This window comes from Mytilus californianus, unplaced genomic scaffold (genome assembly GCF_021869535.1).
Source record: "Mytilus californianus isolate M0D057914Y unplaced genomic scaffold, xbMytCali1.0.p SCAF_7, whole genome shotgun sequence".
Lineage (NCBI taxonomy): Eukaryota > Metazoa > Mollusca > Bivalvia > Mytilida > Mytilidae > Mytilus > Mytilus californianus.
In genome coordinates, this window is record NW_026262723.1 from 68,231,863 (window position 1) to 68,251,621 (window position 19,759).

The window sequence follows — 19,759 nt, forward strand, 5'->3', positions numbered from 1 at the left end:
AAGAACGGACATGAACTGATTGTAAAAAGTTATCCGTTCGGCGTCCGTTCGCGCTATCCGGTAAGGTGTGACCGGGGCTTTATTAAGTAATGTAGGGAATACGTATCTTTTCATGGTAAATTTTCAAATCGTTAGAGACACCACTTAAGCATAACATAAAATTAGTTTTTGTGTTATATCAAAATGAAGATATTTTTTTAACTTGTTCATATGACGTGGCAATAGTTTTTGATTGTACTAATAAAATGTTGACAAATAATTTTTTAGCAACTGTTTTTTTTTCCATGTACAACAATGTTCAATTTTATCAGTCCGATAGTGCTCCTTGTTGGTCACTAATAAAGTTACCCTTCAATCTAATTAAAATATAGATCTCGGATTTCGTTATACTACGTTATACTACATACGAGGATCTAACAACTATCCGTATAAGGTTTCACTTCTGAAGGATTTTGCATGTGACTTTTTCAACCAATCAGAATTCTAGTTATCGAATCTGAACAGCGCACGCGGAACATTATATTTGAATGATGTTCATTGAATGGTCCCGAGGGTATCCAAAAATAAAAACAATGGGACTTAACATTTATCGCTTCGATTGTTAATCGTTTGGAAATAGTTTTTAAATCTCTTTCGTTGTTATATTGTATCTATAACCATGAATATTTGAAATATGTGACGTTTGTCAAAGTTTTCAGATGTGCCTCATATGCTTTAAATATGACTTGAGGTCGGATCGTAATCGTGGAAATTAATGAGTACAATAAACACTTTTAAACTGTACACTATAGCACTGGTTTCCTCTGCCAGACGTGGATCAAGGATTTTGATAAGGGGTGCAAACCATGCATAGTTTGAATGGGACATGTAAAAAGTCTAAGCATTGATAAACCCGTTGGTTTTTCCGTTTGAATGGTTTTACACTAGTAATTTTTTGGGGCCCTTTATCTGTTCGGTGTGAGCCAATGCTCCGTGTTGAAGGCCGTACCTTGACTTATAGTGGTTTACTTTTATAAATTGTAACTTGGATGGAGAGTTGTCTCATTGGCACTCATATATACCACATCTTCCTATATCTATATATATGTGTAGCACCACAAGCACCCCTTCGTCTTGCAAACAAGAAAAAAAAACTGTCCTCTATTAACTGCTCTGGTGAATTTTTTTTTAAGCTCAGTTGGTAGAGTCTACTAGAGGGGTGCCTTACTGTACGAATTTTTGTGAACTGTCAGGGGGGGGGGGGTCTTTTATTTTGTATCTAGTAAGAAAAAAATCTTAGGTAGTAGGTTAGGCAATAAAAAAGAATTTGTGTGTTTGCCCTAACCCTACCTACCCAGAAAATATCTGCCTACTCAAAATCTTTTATTGTCTTGATGTGAAAAAGTTTTTTTTTAATCAGATAGGCACGAAGACTAAAAAAACATCTGCCACTTCAATTTCTCTTTGCCGAAAAAAAATAAAATAAAATGCCTGCCTACCTACCTACTGTCTCTACCTTTGGGTAGGGTTTGGGCAAACCAAAATATTTTTACTTGTGGCCTTGTATATTTAAATACATGTGTATTTCATATACAATTCCCATGCTGTAGCAGATACATATATACCAAAAACCAATCCTAGTCTATCATTGACATAATAATTGATAAATAAAATTCGAACTTGATCTGTAACTTGTCATGATAAAACAATACACCAAAAATCAAATCAATATCTTCAAGCACGAAAAACAAAAGTGTGGAAAACTGATTTGCCGGACCGACGGATGGGCAGATAGACAGACGGACAGAGTGCAAACCTAAAGTCCCCTTCGACTTTGTCGGTAGGGGACTTATAACCAGGCATTTTGTAATATCAATATATGATTTAGATAGCTGTGAATTTAGCTCGAACTGAAAATTCTTGCTTTTTTACCTTTTAAATAAATCCTTACATTTATAGCTAGCAATAAACCTGCGGCTATTTTCACAAAAAATCTTAAGAGTAAAAATACTCGTAAGTCATACACATTTCAGTATAACTTACGATCAATTTTCATCGTAAGTTTTTTTGTGAAAAGAGTCACTGACTTCCAAATAACCTTGCATTTTGTAAGATCAATATATGATTGAGATAGCTGTAGAGTTTTATTAAAATCCAAGTTAATTTGAAAAAAGTTATAGACATTTTTAAAGGAGTCTATCTGAATTTAGGGAGCTACCATTTGATTTTTGGGAGGGGGGGGGGGGGGCTAGGATGAAATTTGAAAACAATAGGCAGGACAGGAGTTTTGAGTAAAAAAAAGGCAGGATGAGACACTTGCAAAAAAAGTCAGGATGACAATTTAGGTATAAAAAAAGTCGGATAAACTTTAAAAAAACAGGCAGGACCGAATAGAGTGAAACATAAAAATGCAGGACAGAGATTACAACTAAAAAAATTGCAGGACAAAATTTTTCATCTTAGTCCCTCCCCCCAATCCCTAAGGAATAAAAGGAATCTGATGTACAGTAGTAGTCGTCTGTTTACATGTATGTAGTTCATACGTGTTTCTCGTTTCTCAATTTTATATAGATAAGACACCAAACATAGTGGTCTTATATTTTTGAGTACATGTACTGTGAAAAAAGACCAAATCAAAACTTACCATTGACAAATGAACCATGAAAATGAGGTCACAGTCATATGAATTCTGCCAAACAAACATATTCAATATATACCGGTACCTATCATTTCATATACTTAATCTGATAAACTGATAAAAAAAAAAAAATTAGTACTGACAAATGAACCTGGCATGAAAATGATGGATAGGTCAAAATGAAACTTGCCAGACAAGACATGAACACCTTATAATCATTCCATATGCAGAATATAGTGGCCCTATTGCTTCAAAGTGTCTGCAAAATAGTCCAATATCATAAATAATAAATGTCATATAATTAATCATGAAAAAGGTCAAGGTCAGAAAAAAATGCCTGTGTCGGACATGTTCACCTTAAAATCATTCCATACACCAAATGTCGAGGCCTAATTGCTAGTCTCTGAGAAATAGACTAAACCACAACAACTAAAGATTGAACCATGAAAAAGAGGTCAAGGTTCGATGAAGACTGCTATCCAAAATGCACTTGTACATCTAACAATTATTTCATACACCAAATAAAGTTGAGCTATTGCTTATAGAATCTGAGATACAGACTTGACCATAATACATTTGTAAGTGAAAATTTCACATGAGAAAAACAAGCATGATTTTTAATCAAGCAGTCACTGAACCATAAAAATTAGGCCAAGGACAATGGACATTTGTTGGACAGAAACTTAGTGACTACACATATAAGGTACACAAAAATGTATCTGTGTACAACTTGAAGGTATAAAACATCCAGGTCACCTATCTTCTGAAATATCAAACTATATTCAAATAGTTTATGCTGCTGCATGATTATGCTGATTGTAATCCCTAAGTGTCACATTTTGCAACAATGGTCTCAGGTGACACAAAAACTATTTGAATCGCATTTCATGTGCCTGTACCATAAAATATTTCCATACACCAAATATAGTTGTCACACCTTGACCTACTGCATACAGTATTAGAAAAACAGACCAAAACACAAAAACTAAACTATTACCACTGAACCATGAAAATGAGGTCAAGGTCAGATGACACCTGCCAGCTGGACTTGTACACCTTAAAATCATTACATACATGTACACCAAATATAGTAGACCTATTGCTTATAGTATCTGAGATATGGACTTGACCACCAAAACTTAACCTTATTCACTGATCCATGAAATGAGGTCAAGGTCAAATGAAAACTGTCTGACAGGCATGAGGACCTTGCAAGGTACGCACATACCAAATATAGTTATCCAATTACTCATAATAAGAGAGAAATTAACATTACAAAAAATCTGAACTTTTTTTTCAAGTAGTCACTGAACCATGAAAATGAGGTCAAAGACAATGGACATGTGACAGACGGAAACTTCATATCATAAGGCATCTATATACAAAGTATGAAGCATCCAGATCTTCTACCTTCTGCAATATTAAGCTTTTAAGAAGTTAGTTAATGCCGCCGCATCACTATCCCTATGTCGAGCTTTCTGCGACAAAAGTCGTAGGCTGTAAACAAAATTGAGACAAGTTGAACCCCGTCTGACAACACATGTAAACCTTGGATCCCATACATGTATACCAAATATAGTTATCTTATTACTTATAATATGCCACAAATTCACTTGATAAAATCACTACACATGTAGTTTTTTAAGGAGTCGCTGAACAATGAAAATGAGAATAAAAACAATGAACATATGACTTGACAGAAACTTCTAAACATAAGGATTCCTTATACATTATGATTTTAAGTATGATTTCTACCCTCTGAAATATAAAACTTTATATAAATAGTAAATGTTGTTGTCCGATTAGCATTTCATGTCTTGCATGTCTTGTATTCTGAAACTTTTGTCACAGGCAGGACATACATGTAACTGGAGACCTTGGAGGAATTAAGCTTCCTTATACATGTTATAAGCCTCATGGTGATAGTCAGTAAATAAAAGGTACATTTATCTGGAGGAAAATGAACAAGGAATATACAAAAAGTGCATGTAGTCTTCAGTTCCAGAACAGACATAGTTGTCAGAAAAATTATTTTTTAATTATCTGGTTTATCCGTTCAAATAAAGACAGAAGAAATCTATATATTACTAACTGTTCTGAACTGCATTTTATTTATATTTAATGAACTTATAGCACTGTCAACATGTACAATGTACCTGACAAGCAACAATCTTTTAGTTCACAAGTACAACAGCTTGATCCATATGTGATCCAAAATGTGCAGAATGCTACTATGGTGGGAAGTTCAAATTCACTTTATACCTCTCTACTTTGAATATTAAATCCTATATCACCTTCATTGCTGGTGATCATCATGTCATGTACATGTAGAATTTATTTTTAAACTTCTATTGGAAACCAGATTGGTCAAATATGTCTTCATAACGAGTTGAAAATATGGAATGTCTTGGACTAGGTACCGTGGCTACCAAAGATTTAAAGAATGTCTGTTGGTCTTAAATCTGTATTGTATATGACTGTTTCATGTATAAATGAAAAAGGCTTTTATATCTTTGCTTTTTTACAGACATCATTGACATTTATATTAGCAAACAATTTGCATTTCCTGGCATATCTATTTGTTTGGTGGCTGAACATTTCCAAATGCATATTTCATGTTTTTTACATCCTTTTTAGTTTTCTGATGAAAATGCTGTTGCTTCCAGTTGATACAGATTCTATAGCTGAGCCTGTGTCTGGCCATTTCTTTATGTCTGGCATGTGTGTGAATTATTCACAGTGACTCTCAATTTCATTTCCCCAAACTTTCTGTGTCTGATTCCTTTCCATGAAGCTATATAGACCAGGGAAGAATGTCTGCTCCTGAAATATCAATTTAAATATATTTATGGATTATGGAATATTCAAAACAATGCTGACTCCATTATAAAGCTTATTTAAGATTATTTAACATCCATTTCAAAGGATCTCATTTAATTTTTTTCTTTAATAATTATTACTAGCTTTTCCAGACTAAAAGGTGAAGAAAAAATGTACATGCATGTTTGTTTCGGGTTTCCCTACCTACATGTACATATCCTGTTACTTAATACTAGTGTTTATTTAAACACATTTTAATTGATATGTTCCTCTGGTTAATGTCAGAATGTTTTATTGTCCTTAAATAAATGTAATTTACAGAGATAGGTTATCTAAAGTAAATTTATAAATTGACATTGTGAATCCATTTCTAGGATCCACATCTTCTTATCTTTGAAAATTTTTTGGGGAAATAAAAACACTGGCCCTTGAGTAATCCTTTTTGGGATTAGTCCTTGAAGTGTGGATTTCCTAATCAAATTTGTACGTACATGTATTTATTATCAGAATCAGTACACAAATCTTTAAACTTGTATTTCATTTCATTTCACATTTTTTACTTTTTGTTTAGCATCATCATTTCCAGACATTAATTTTATAAGATACATATTGATTTTGTTTGATGGTTGGTTGTTTAACAATTTAACATACATGTATGTACTATGATAGAGATAGCATCATCTGTCTTGTTCTTCTATATATTGATCAAGTATGTGTATTGGACATGTTGAAAGTAAAGAGAGAGTATTCTATCAGTCAAGAGCATAATTACTTAATCAAGTCTTCAAAATTATTTATACTAGTAATGTTACAAATGAAAACAAATGGTCGCAAAATCTCTCGTAACTTGACGTCCATTTGAAAATGAAAGTCAAAATGCCAGAATCGGTGGGTCACTGTGAAAACTGTCTTAATATGAGAAAATAAAGGGTGGCAGGTAGGTGAAACTTACATAAATGAAGAGATAAATGAAAAATGAACAAATTGATACCCGATTTATATAATTCCAAGGCCGTCCGTTGGCACCAGAAGCGACGAAGCAGCGCATCTATTTTGGACGGGCAAATATCCACTTTTTGATATGGGACGAGCTCTGACGTCCCACGGCCCCAGCTTGTCTGGCAAAACAGCCGTTGGACGTCAGAGTAATCTCGGACTAACAGTAGAATATCATTAACAAGATGACATTATGATCTATATACTATTACCAATGAATTTAGATTTATAATTTTTTGGTAGAAAAATGTCAACCTTTAATACTCTATTTTCGAGAATTTACCTTTGAATGCTGACTTGATTATCGGTACAGACTTAAGTTTGGAAACTTGGACCGCAGACTACGATTTTACCATCGGTCCTAGTGACTTTACCGTGTTTCTTCATTTTCCTTGCAACACTCCAACACTGCAACAGCGAATAGGTAGCAGATATATCTGGTATGTAAACTCTTTCCATAGCCCGTTTGAAGTATGTTGGAAGCCTGACCATGCAATCTTTGATCTCCAAAATATTTTCCAAAATTTGTCTCTTCTCAAATTTCAATTCTTTCACTTTGTACTAAGGCAACATTTCAGTTAATGCATTTTCTAAGTTGTTTTTCCATTTCTACGTCGCCATCTTCAACATATTCCTAGGTCGCGTTCGTTAGGAGCGTTCTGATTGGTCGATATAAATACTTTCTGGGGTCAAATATTACGTTATATAAGGTCACAAAAGTGAAAGATATTACGGTAGTTGTTAGATCCTCGTATGTAGTATAACGTAGTATAACGAAATCCGAGATCTTTATTTTAATTAGATTGGTTACCCTTCTGAGCTGTCCCTGTTTCTTGTCTATGGTTGTTTAATGTGTTTTACCGTAACATGACAGATAAAGAAGGTGAACTTTCATTTTGTATATTCAATCTGGAACGAATACTCATCTGAAGTATTAAGCCCACGATAAAGATAAAAAACGAGTTTCGAACTTTTGATGCAAATGAATATCTCCATTGTCATAATAAAATTAACATTCAGTTTTCTTTCTTTTTTTTTCAACAATGACGTTTAGCAAAGAACAATCAATCCTTTTTCGTAACACTTATTGGATATGTTCCAATTGTCGAACATACTCTCGTCCTTTTTTCCACGATTATATGCGATCATCGAATGAGCCTTTTCACCAACTTAGTAGTGTTCATGAGCAACACGATGGGGTCCACATATGGAGGAGTTTCTGCGTATTCTTTGCAGAGCACCTGCGATCAGACACCATTGGTAGTTTATGGGGTTAGTGTTGCTCAGTTTAAAAAAAAAACGGTAAATGCTTAGTGTTTTCTATACTGTTGTTTGTCATGTTTTTACCAAGGTTATGTCGATTTGTTTTCGACTTATGATTTGCCTGTCCTTTTGATCTCTACTGCATTTTTTTTATTGTGTTGTAAGAAAATATTTCAATTCTGAAAGATGTAACTTATTGATTTTTTTCTGTGCCGATACGTCAAATTTCGTTAATAGTGTCTCATGTTTATATATTTATTCAATCAGAAGATCTGCTTCATATTTAAATCTTTTTCTTGATATTGATGCTGATGGACAGATGAACCCGAGGGTGTATGACAAACGCAATGATTTCACTTTACTATTGTTAAATTCAAATTCTTATTACATATGATCTCTCCCACGTGTGGTGTTTACAGTTATTAAGACGTACTGAAGTGCGTTTGTTATTGAGTTTTTCTTTAAGAGGTATTATGAAATTATTACTTTATAAGTTTATCTTTACCAAACTTGGTTTGATCATGTCCAAATGAATGAAGAAGATCATGATAGATTTGGAAAAAAATAGGTCAAAAGTCAAGGTCATTCATGTAGTAGGTACTAACGGAGCGCAACTTTTCTAAATTGTGGTTTCCAGATGTTATTTTTGAATTTTATTTTCAGTTTTTACACAATTTGATTTGATAATGCCCATTTTGATGACAAAAAAGCCTATTGATATGGGGGAGGGGGTAAATAGATAAAATATTTAGGTCACAAAAGTTAATGATAGAATTATTTGAGCCATATGTCCAACTTTTATCAAACCTAACTTAATAATGCCAATTGTGGTGAGGAAGCCTATTGTTTTTATCTAACGTTAACCACACTAGTAATATGAAAAAGACGACAATTCATTTTAAGGTAAATATGTCTAAGGTCAAGTTCAAATAAGAAGTTGATAAAATGAAATTAGGCAACCTTAAGGTTTCCGAGATTAATCATTGATACGGTCATTTCTGTAAATTTACTTTTTATAAAATATAAAGATCATTCGAAAATCTAAAGTTTTCTCCTCCCTTGGCGTATATGGCCTAAGCCTAACTTTTTGGAACCTTTGGTTTTAAAATTCGCTACTGATGATTTGCGTAAACAAGACGCGCTTCTGGAGTAATATATAAATTAAACGCCTGGTACATGTATCTTTGGTGAGTTGTACAACCACTGGGTCGATGCAACTGCTCTGGGAACCGAGAGTATCACCACTTAAAAAAGAAGTCGGTACTTCTGTGATGACATGAAATATCATGATACGGTTATTTTCTGTAAATTTACTGAGCATAACATGTAAAAATCAGTTTATTTTCTTCCCGTGGGCACAGCTAGATTTAGCAAGATTTGGAACAACTCTTAGGAATATTTTGTTTTCAATGCTCTTACTATGGAATCATTTATTTTCATGGAAACCAAATATCAAGGATTGAGGAAAAAATGTGTTTTCGTGGATATTTGCTTTCGTTGTTTTGCCAATGTCTGCATACAAGCCTATAGAAAATGTGTACTAATCGAACATTGAAATTCGTAATTCACCTATACCCACGAAATCAACGAAAATTGGTATCCTACGATAATAATGCATTCACAGTAATTGATTTGTCCATTCCCTTACTTTGGTTCTATTGCCACTGATGGGTTCTTTGAAGAGCGTTTATATCTTTTAAACCATATGTCCAACATTTACCAAACTTAGCTTATGAATGTTCCTTGAACGCCTTATTCCTCCTATTTCAACATTTTGAAATCTTATGTCAGTTATAAGAAATTCATGTAGGAATAGTATACTTGAATAAACAAGGGATTAAATCGGAATGGGTTGTAAAAACTTTAAGCTAACTAATTAACCTTTAGGAATGTGTGCAGACAATCCCTAAGTTGTCAATCAATGTGAAATTTAAAAGTACTAATAGTCATGTCTGTTGCTTTTATATCTGACTTTATGGAATGGGTTTTGCTCATTGTTGCAGACCTGTTGTTGCTGAAACCCACATCATTTGGACTTGATCGGATAGATGTCTGATTATTTATAAAGACGTACTTATTCATCTCCCCAATAAAAAAAAGTGTATTACATAATGATGTAATTATTTTCTAAGCACAATAAAATACCTTATTATAATAAGCACTGCAATAAAACACGAGCATGTAATAAGACAAAGAAATTTTATCAAAGTTACTAGACTATCTAATAGTGTAAATATGAGAATTTATCATAATATTTATCTGTTTGAATCAAGAATTCAAGTTCTACGATAACATGAAAATAAGAATATGTAGTATGATTGCCAATGAGACAACACTCCACCAGAGACCAAATGAAGTAGAAGTTAACAACTATATATTCCGATTGTCATACAGAGATGGTTTAGCTAGCTATAAAACCAGGTTTAATCCACCATTTCTACATAAGGAAATGTCTGTTCCAAATCAGAAATATGACAGTTGTTTTCCATTCGTTTGATGTGTTGAACTTTTGATTTTGCCATTTAAGGGACTTTCCGTTTTGAATTTTCCTTGGAGTTCGGTTTTTTTGTTATTTTACTTTTTTCTTCAACAATGAGCAAAACCAATACCGCACAGAAATCTTTAAAAGGCACCTAAATGACAAATGTAAAACAAGTCAAATTAGAAAACTATAACGTCCTGATTAACTACATTACCAGGAAAAAAATTACAGAGTTGCTAAATGTTAATAAATATATCGCTTTCAAAATGTAAGAATTTATCACAAATTTATCTATGTAAAGTCATTGTGATCTAAGATTAATATCTGAATTGGTCCCATCTATTGGTCCCAGGTGAAATGCGGCATAATTATACGTACAGTGCTTGGTCTTTCTGACTTCAGTTGACAAGACGGCTCACGCATTGTTTAAATTTGTGTTGGCTTTATCAACCGTATACTTTTGCAGCATTTATCCCAGCATCAAAGCTATCTGTTAATACGACTATGGTCCATTTTTAGTGCGTTCATCATACGATACATATGTTATTCACATTTTTTATTTCATCAATTTGACCATTAATTTTCCGTTAATGGTAGATTCATCTTTTGAAATATTTTCAATTGTTTATTGTTTTTTCAACTATTTATATGTGCTTACCTGTATGTCAATTAAATCTAAATTGACAAAACAACAATTTACCTTATAACAGCAGCAATTGTTTTTTGTTTGCATGAATAGAAAGAATATGCAATTTTAGACTGTAGGAGTAGCAGGAAGACTTTTTCGTGAAGACGATTATCAAAATTGGTGATAACCGACAGATTACATTGACATAATATAATTCAGCAAAAATCAATTTATTTCTGTTCTAAAAGTTAAACAATTATTTTGTTTTTGACCATTTTTAAGGGACATGATGTTCTTATCCATCACTATGGGAAATTTCATTAAGCTTTATATTATAGAACTTGTTAGTGACATATTATTTATAGAATGTCATCTCTTTTTAACAAAATAGATAACGTATGGCCTCGAGAGGTTATGGTGGTTTTATATTAACACAGAAAGACTTTAATGTTTTGCATGTTTATGTCATGACAAGTACCTAACGTAAATGATAAACCAAATATCCCTTTTCTACACCAAACTTCCTTTTAGTTACAAATGAATCATCGTCATCGTGCCAAACAGATGTTTTTCAAATACACAAAAATTATTGTTTATTGTTCGGTATTCATTCCAGTTTAACTGTTACTGATGTTTTGATATACATTGCTTTTTTTCAGTTATTATCCTTTTTGTGCCCAACCTACGGTAGTAGAGGGGCATTATGTTTTTCATTCTGTGCGTCCGTTCGTCCGTCCGTTCGTCCGTCTGTCCCGCTTAAGGTAAAAGTTTTTGGTCGCTTCAGGTTAAAGTTTTTGGTCAAGGTGGTTTTTTGTGAAATTGAAGTCCAATCAACTTGAAACTTAGTACACATGTTCCCTATGATATGATCTTTCTAGTTTTAATGCCAAGTTAGAGTTTTGGCCCCTATTTCACGGTCCACTGAACATATAAAAATGATAGTGCGAGTGGGGCATCCGTGTACTATGGAAACATTCTTGTGTTTTTTCTTGTTTATATCACGATTGATATTTTAACTCTGTCACATATCCTACATAACCCCTTATGTCTATGAAATAATAAACGATTTTATCATTGTCCTCCACCTTCGCAATTGACATCTGTATTTGTCTTTGGAATCACCCGAACGGGTGATACATTCAAAGCAGGATTGTTTACTCTCCCGACTCACTTGGTCTCACTCCATATGGAGATCGTGCGATTCTGATTATTTTCCCAAGTTTGACTTATTTATATATATATATACACTTATGAGGTATCAACTGGACATCGGAACATTACCTGTATATTTATATCAATAAAATGATTATGAAAACGTATACATATGTTTTATTTTGTGTGTTTGTTTGTCAGGTGTTTTGTATGGAACAACAAAATACTGGATATGCATTGTGAGACAAATAAAGGAAATGTAATTGATTAGCCCTTTGCTTGTTTGTAATTGCACCTTAAATAAGTATCCCGGATTTTGATTACTTAATAGCTAGACTAAGTGTATTTTGCATGTATAATTTTTGTTCTATCACCTACGCCGGCGTACCTCTAATTTATCCTCTCTGTCGTGATGTTCACCAAAACGTATATGTATAACAGCTCAAGAAAATTTACCTTCTCTCAACTGACATTTATTCAAATACCTTGCCTGAACATGATATATCTGTTCAATATATTAAATGTACTAATATCTCTAAAAAAAAAATCCTGTTACAGGATTTTTTCGGGGGCTGTCACCAGTACAAACTGTCTAAACTTTTCAAAAGAATTAATGATATTTAAAGTCCAGAGTGTAGTTACACAGCAAATGGTTACACATGATTTGCAAAAATTAATCAAATTGTTTCCAATTTTATTTCCTATGATGTCTTCGAGCGAAAGTTTCAACAATGACATCAATATATTAATGTAAATAACAATGCACGTGCATATATGCTTATCCGTTGAGTGGTTCCTGACTTATAGTTGCACGTAAAAATGTTGTCAGTAAACCGAGCTCTCTTAGTGATCGCCCACATTCGCAACTGGTAATACTCTACCTCGCCAGTCAGACAGTTTTAAGAATGAAAGTGTTTCGAAATTCATTGTATTTCTAATGCCTACAATTGTTGACTATGGCAGCTTTTCCTTGTTAGAAATGCAATCATCAAGGCATGTTGTTTATGAAAGCACCGACCATTCAACTTTTGCGTTTTTCTCCGGGGAAACATTTTTAAAACTTTAATCAAAAGCAAATTAATTTGTAATTATATATAGGAGCGAGATTTATTTTTAAAATGAGTTCTGATTTTATTTTTTCATATACTGTTTTTCTAATTTATAAAAACAAGTTATTTATTTCACCTGCCGTAGGAGACTAGTTATTTTTGTTAAAGATATTTGAAAACCAGAGAACACCCACACCCAAAAGATGGTCGGTGCCAGTTCCAGCCTTTTGATTATAATTTGTTTTAACAGAGAAAACAATGTCGTATATTAGTTATCATCAATATATGGTGTACATAGTAAACGTCAAAGGTAAGCCTCTGTCTTTCAGATGCGGCTGATCTATGGCCTTTCCTGAAGAAAAGAGGAAAACAATTACAAAACACGTAAACATACATAATAAAAAAAACTTAACAATAAATTCGAAGGGTAGGGTATAGAACTTGTGATGTTGATCATGATAAAAACAAATGAAAATAATTGTGATCAGTTTTGCACCATAGTAGTAAACATACCATTGATACACCGTAAACACATTTTAAATCAAAGACAAACTGATTTCAGAAAAGACCTATTATTTACAAGCTAAACACGTCTAACACTGAGGACTTCTCTTCATTTTCACATTTCCAATCCAAAGGAATCATTTATAATTAGTAATTAACGGTCGGTGATTACATGTGAAAACATATAATACATTTCAATACATATGAAGGTACGTGTATCTTGCCTTACGGTACATGTAAATCTATTGCTTTGAAAAAAGTAAATTTCTAGTCATAGACTTTTTGAGAAATAACTCGAGATTTTTAAAACTTACTCTATATGGTGCACCGTTCTGGTCAACCACAGTTGGTTGTCACGCGTCTGTAAGAAACAGTATTAGATTTGAAAAAAGAATAAAAATAAACTACAAATTCAATTCAATTAGGAAAGACTTGTATATATGCATGCATACCACTTCTTTTAACTTTATATTTACGTAATAACATTGCATAAATCTAAACCTGTTGTGTATTTAATTTCAAAATGAGAAAGAATCATGTTTCATTTCAAAAAAGAATTTTATTATTAACAAAAACATTTATATTACATGATACATCAACAACCATATCTTTGGTTTTGGTATAATGAGAAACAAAAACATATGTTTTCTAATTTTGCATGACAAAGGGTGACAAAACGTAAAAAAGACTATTAACTCTTTGAGTATATATGATGTGAGGTTGTTGATACAAATTAGAATTAAACAAATTACGTAACTATGAAGACTCAAGCTTCACCTGTCTTGAAAAAATCTAAATGTTGCTAGACACTTGTTCCGGTTTAAGATGGAATTCGTGTTTTTCAGTCAATATTTTTCTGAGTAGTATTTGTCGGATGTTTGTGTTTTCGTCTTCTTTCTTTTTGCAATACTTTTTTCTGCCTTTCTTTGACTTACAATTGTTTACCTTCTTATTATCTTACCATTAATCAAATAACAACTACAAAAATTATCAGTCGACAACATCATAAAAAAATATATACTATAGTATTCAAAATTTTTAATTTGTATGTGATAGTGTCAATATATTTACTATAAATAAAATCCAATAACACTCTATGCAAAATAATGTACTTTGATTTGCGTCGTAGTAGGTTGTTATACTTCTTTCTTAACTTTATATTTTCATACCAATGGTCAGTGCTATAAAGTTGTTCAATGTGGATTTGTACATGCATCAGGATATTAAAAATTCTCACAATTTACGCAAATATTTCTTTTAAATTTTCCATTGGATAATCCCTCTGCTTAATCAAAGAACATGATGCTGACAGACAAAAGACCAAATCATAAAGAGATACAACCTAAGACATCTCACTCTCAATCCCCAGTGATAATATATAGCTACAAAGGGGAGTAAAATTCATACAAATTGCAAATGAATACCCAAAAGGCCACTGGAACAGAGCTCTAGAATGGACAGAAAGAATGTTAAAAATCGGATGGTTCATTAGATCAACAGGATACGAATAAAACCAATGAATTGGATTGGGCAAAGATATAGCAGAACAGTAATGCAAGAACCAGGAAGTTAGTAATCCATCTATTATACATATAACATGTGAAATATGCAATCAGAGAACGCAACTAGAAATATCCATAATCTGTATATTATGTGACACACTGCTGCACTACACATGAGAACCCAGAGTCATATTATCATATGTGTGGATACCAGTATAGATAATAAAATACACAATTAGCCTATTTAGATTGCAAGCAGAAGAAAACATTGTTATTGAGGAAATTCAATCTAACAGAAAAAAAGGATCGCACTGGCACATTTACATAAGCTATTATTTGGGACGCCCCACTGGAGCCAAAAGGGATTCAAAGTTCGTAGTCCCAAACAACTGAATGAACAAGTTCGGACAAACGTACTTGAAACAAAAGAAGATGAGAATAAAAAGAAACCAAACCATTCTTTCAGACAGCGGCAGGTCAAACACGATACAAAGGAGGATATCATTGTAGGTAGACTCAATGTGCAAACTTTGAAGTCAAACACTCACTATATCAGAAATATACTTAAGTTTTTATCAATTCTCTGCTTACAAGAGCATTGGTTATATAAAGCCGAAAACAATGTAATAGGGGAAATCACAGAAAATAAAGGATATATAGAAAAAAAGAGCTGATGACGATGACGACCTTACTTTCAATGCATCCATGTAAAAAGGAAATGGGTGTTGCCATAGTATTGAATAAAGGCACAAATGATAATACTAATGTTTTGTATACTTCTGTTTTTCATGTCGGGTTTTGTAATTTACCCTAGTCATGTCGATGTATCTTCTACTAATGAATTAAAAAAAAAATATTTGTTGTGTTGTAAGATAATGTTTCAATTCTTATTAATGTTTCTTATTGATTTTTGTCTGTGTCGATACGCCAAATGTCATTGACAGTGTTTGTTGTTTATATATTTATTAGTTCAGAAGATCCTCTTCATATCTAGATATTTGTTGATATTGATGCCGATGGACGGATGAAATCTATGATGTATGACAAACGTAGTGATTTCACCCGGCTTATTCACATTCTTATTAAGTTACATATGGTCTTCCCCGATTGTAGTGTTTACAGTTAATAGGATGTGATAGAGTATGTTCTCGAAATCGAGCTTTCCCAAACAGAAGTATGACATTTTATTCGTTTCGTTGGTTAATATAGCCAAGCGTTTGATTTTGTCAAGTGTTATATATGGACGTCACCTTTTTGAATTTACCTTCGAGTTCGATATTTCTGTTAATACTTTTTATGCTAAAACTATTCAATCATGGTTATAAGATACAATGGTTGAAATCATCAATTTAAAAGTTCGTCGGTCGTAATTAATGTTTTATCGTTTTCTAATTTCAATAGTGATTAATGTACTTCAACAATAAACAATATTTTACACTGATGTCAACCTCTAAGATTTATAATGTTTCTAGTATTTTTTTACTGTTGTTTAATACTATATGTGACTTTTGTATTGTGTGACGGGTGATGCTAGCATAGCAAGAGATGCTTCATCTGTTCACTCATACGGTCTCACTTCTTCGATTGGAATCATTTAGTTCTGATTATTTTTAACTCCGTTTTTATTAGATAAGGAGATGTGATTGTTAAAGAAACAACTATACACAAGAGACAGTAGATGTAAGCAAATATAGGTCACAGTTTGAAACTTTTAAAACAATGTTGGAGATGCATGGAATTATTCGTGCATTCCTGTTTCTTTCGATAGTTCAGACCAAATTCAGCCAACACCTAACAGCCAAATTAAGATGATGTCGAATTCGACTCATAATATACTGAATGTCGTACGCATATCCAGATATCAGGCTGTCAACGGACGTCAAACTTTTGTATACAACTCTTTTGAGCCAAATACGATATCTTTACCTAATTTGGTTTGGTCATGCTCTATTGGATTAAAAAGAACTCTTTTAAATTTGGAATCAATCGGTGAAAGGTTAAGGTCGCAGCAGCTACATGAATATTATTTATACGGTCATTTTCTGTAAATTTACTTTTAATAAAATATAAAGATCAGTCTTTTTTCTACCCCTGGGCACAGTTAGCTTTAGCAAGATTTGGAACAACTCTTTGGAATATTTGTTTTAAATGCTCTTAATTGATGTATCCTTCCACTTACTTTGGTTCTATCACTAGTCACGGGACGAATTAAAAACATTTGTCATATTCCTGAATTGGTACAGGCATTTCCCGAGGAAAATTAACCAAACGTAGCTTGCACATGTCCCTTTGACGGTTTATTCCTGCTATTTCAAGATGTTAAAATCGTCATTTATAGGAAATCCACAAGGGATTTAATCGGATAAGTTGTTAAAGCTCAAAGCTAATTAATTAATATTTAGGGTAATATCCACAAAATCTCTCAGTTGTCAATCAATGTGCAATTTAAAAGCACTAATAGTCATGTCTGGGCCTTTTATAACAGACTTTTTGGAATGGGTTTTGCTCATTGTTGCAGACCTATAGTTGCATAATCCACATCATTTGGACTTTATGGGATTGATGTCTCATTATTTTATAAAGACGTACTTATTTATTTCCCAAAAATAAAGTATATTACACAATGATGTAATCATTATCTTAGCACAATAAAATACCTTAAGCACTGCAATAAAACATGATCACGCAATGAGAGAGCGAGAAAGTTATCAAAATTTCTGGACTTTTTAATAGTTTTGAATATGAGAATTTATCATATTATAATATTTGTTTATTTGAAGCAACAATTTAAGTTCTAAATAAATATGAAAATATGAAGATGTGGTAGATTGCCAATGAGACAACTCTTAACCAGAGACCAAACTAAGGTAGAAGTTGAAAAATATAGCCTTCAACAATAAGCAAAACCATTACCGCATAGCAACCTTTAAAATGCCCGGAAATGACAAATGTAAAACATTTCAAACAAGAAAACTAACGACCTGATTAAGTATATTACCATGAAGAAATAAAAAAAATACATAGTTGCGAAATATTAATAAATTTAACGGCTCATAATATAAGAATTATTTCAAAATCAGTGTGATCTGGGATACATACAAGAATTTGTCAGATCTATTGGTCCCGGGTATGACACAGCATATGCGAATTGTACAGGGTCTATCTTATTTTAGTTGTCATTTAAATTTTAGTTGGCCTAATCAACCTTATACCTTTGTAGCATTTATTTCAGCATCAAACCTATCTATTAATACAATAACGGTCTATTTTTACTGAAGTTAATCAGACGATATAATTTCACATTTCTTATTCGATCAATTAATCCAATAATTTTCCTGTAATGGTACATTCATCTTTTAAATTTTGTGCAATTGTTTAAGCTATATGTGTGATATATAAAATTGAGAATGGAAATGGGGTATATGTCAAAGAGACAACAACCCGACCAAAGAGCAGATAACAGCCGAAGGCCACCAATGGGTCTTCAACGCAGCGAGAAAATCCCGCACCCGGAGGTGGGCCTCAGCTGGCCCCTAAATAACAATATGTACTAGTTCATTGAAAATGGACGTCATACTAAACTCCAAAACATATAAATGAACTAAAATCTAAAAAAAAAACATACAAGATATATACTTTGTATTTTTCATTTCTTTTCAAGCCTTCATTACCTCATCACTCTTTATATCTAGATTATTCTTTTTATTAAAAGTACTTTTCTATATTTAAATTTCGATTTTATTCTCCGCAATGCTTTCAAGAAACACATAGAAAAGGAATAAAAAATATATCACTAAATTTTTTTTAACTATTCCTATGTGCTTACCTATACATGTATATCAATAAAATCTAAATTGCTAAAACAACAAATTACCTTATAACAACAGCAAGTGTTCTCTATTTCCAGGAATAGAAGGAATATGTAATTTTTGAACGTAAGAATAGCAGGAGAACTTTTTAGTGAAGACGAATATAAAAATTGATGATAACCAACAAAATGGAGTTTACAGATTAAATTGATATAATGTAGTTCAGCAAAAATAAATTTATTTTTATTTTGAAAGAAAACTAAATATTTTGTTTTTCACAACTTAAATAGATTAAGACATGCTATCACTTTTGGAAATTTCATTTAGCTTGACCTTTTAGAACTTGTTAGTGATATATTATTTATAGAATGTCATTTCCTTTTAACAAAATTGATACCTTATGGCCTCGAGAGGTTATGGTGGTTTTATGTTAACACAGAAAGACTTTGATGTTGTGCATGGTTATTGTCATGACATGTAACTTATGTAAATAATAAATAAAATATCTCTTTTCTACATCAAACATCATTTTAGATACACATAAATCATCGTCATGATCTTAGACAGATGTGTTTCAAATGAACACACATTATTTTTTCTTTTGTAGTATTAATTCAAGCATCATTTTTACTGATAGTTTGCCTTTTAGGTGTCACTTTGTAAATACAGCTGATTAACAAACAACGCCTCTTTCCGGGAGATATTTAATATTCATAGATATTTTGTTTTGTTTAGCTAGGCCTATTGGTTCTGTGATATGATCTCCAGGTTTAATAGAGACACAACTTGGACATTTTACAAGTATCAATACTGTTGGATCCTGTTTGATAGTGGAAAAATTAAATTCTCAGGAAGACTAAAATTAAAGGGGGGGGTTTACAGAATACAGAATTTTAGTATAAGTTTAAACTCTTAAAAGTTCAAGGCATATAAATGT